The following is a 2,048-nucleotide window of genomic DNA, read 5'->3' as shown; positions in this document are numbered from 1 at the left end:
TGAACCTTTGCAGATGTTTTTATGCTGGTTGCTTTTCCAACTGTTTGTCCATTTTCACAACCTGCAACCAATGGGAAAAAACTCCCCAGGACCGAAGGAGGGAATCTATAATCCCTTGTCACTTTCTCCACCAAAACAAACTTCACGGTAGAGTTGAGATGTTACAGTATTTGTGTTTAGCTTGGCGTTGTTCTATGTACCATGCTTTTTTTTATGTACACAGCCATACGTCAGCTGTCAGCAGGTGATGAGTACATAGGATTAGAAAAGGCACTGCAGCTCTGCTAGGCGGTCTGTGCACCTGATGGAGTGATGACAGGATCAGAAAACATTCAACAATCCATCAGGGTGACAGAAATGGTTTCAGACGAACCTTTGGTTTTCAGATAGGAGAACTGTCTGATATTTATTCTATATTTCTAAGAACAGGAGACACCTACTCCTGCTTCAGTGTCGAGCACTTTGTAAATAACCCAAAGAAGAAGAAAACAGACCAGTGTCTTTTTACTCAGAGTGATCTGACTTTTAGTGGAAATATGTCAAAATATTTTCCTGTAGACTAAAAGGATTTAGGAAAAAACAAGTGGGAAAACCCATCCCTGTTTGGAGCTTCTTAACATGCCTGTATTTCACAGCAGAAACACAGTTTAAAGTCTAAATCAGGGATGTTCAAAGTGTGGCCCGCGGGCCATTTGCAGCCCTTGGAATAATTTTGTGTGGCCCCCAACAGCAGTTCAAAAATGATACAAAACTCAAAACAGACATGGACACACACCTTCATTAAACTTGGCTAAATGCAGCGTTTTAGGGTTTTTCAAAGAAAGTTCTTGTTTTTGCTGCTGGGAATAAACTAAAAACATTTTCTGGACCAACAAAATAGAAAACATTTGAACAAAAAAGGTTTAGAGATTGTCTAAGACCCTTTTCAGACTGAAAATATGTTCTATTCTACGGTTTTTCATTCAAATATTGCATTTTTAAGTCATTACTGTGAAGGTAAAAATAAATAATTCAGTTCTTTTGCGTTTGTATTTTAATTGAAAAAATGACGGCGACCGAGTTCTTTCAACTTGCCAATTTTGGCCCATGGTGCAAAAATGAAGTTTGGACACTACTGGTGTAAATAGTTTATGAATGGCTGGACTCCCCCGATCGAATAGCCGTCTTGTTACTATTTACAGTTTTTGAAACATCCCAGGTAAGTTTTCTGTTGTTTCATCTCACTGTGTTTCTACTTTTTACAGCAAAAACACAATATGTGATAGTTGATACGTTGATAGGAAGTGCAAATATCTGACTGAACTTTAATTAAATTTTTTTTTTTTCCAGTTTTTAAACAATCGCAGTTTAAGTTTTATGGTGATTTGGATATTTTACCACAAAATTCTAACCCTGTAAAATATTCAGAAACCTAATGTTACCTAATAAATACACAAACAACCTGCCATACACAAGTTGGCATGTAGAGATTTAAACGTGAGCATTTTGTTTCCTTTCACCCAGTGTGTCTCCCACTGCACTACTTACAGTTTTCTGTCTAATTGAAACCAGAACACAGACTGGACCCACCCAAACTATAATTTACCCCCCACCCAATAAAGTTCTGCAGAGGTACTGAATTTTCACGCTTGGCCACCAGAAGGTCCTGCAGGTCGGTGTGTTCAGTACCAATTACTGTTATTAAACATGGAGTCATTTTGAAGAGTGAGAAAAAAAGGCGGTAATCACCATAGAAACCAGTGACTCAGTAGCTGATCTCCTACAGGTTCATGAAGATGTCTGAAAGAACCACATTTAATTGTTTCTTATTAATAAACTTAAAGACATTTTGACCATGAACAGCATCTAAATTTAAATTGAGCCCTGACTTTGACTAGGCCACTAATGGCTGGACATTTTCATTTCTGATTTTCTGGTAAAGCAGAATTCATGCTTCAGTCAATACCAGCAAGTCATCCAGATCTGGAGGCAGCCCCAGATCACCAGACTGCCACTACCATGTCTGACTGTAGATTTGATGTTTTTGAAATGTGTTAGTTTTCCACCAG

Source organism: Girardinichthys multiradiatus, chromosome 1 (assembly GCF_021462225.1).
Source record: "Girardinichthys multiradiatus isolate DD_20200921_A chromosome 1, DD_fGirMul_XY1, whole genome shotgun sequence".
Taxonomy (NCBI): domain Eukaryota; kingdom Metazoa; phylum Chordata; class Actinopteri; order Cyprinodontiformes; family Goodeidae; genus Girardinichthys; species Girardinichthys multiradiatus.
The sequence above is the reverse complement of the archived record's forward strand: the minus strand, read 5'-3'. Positions refer to the sequence as shown.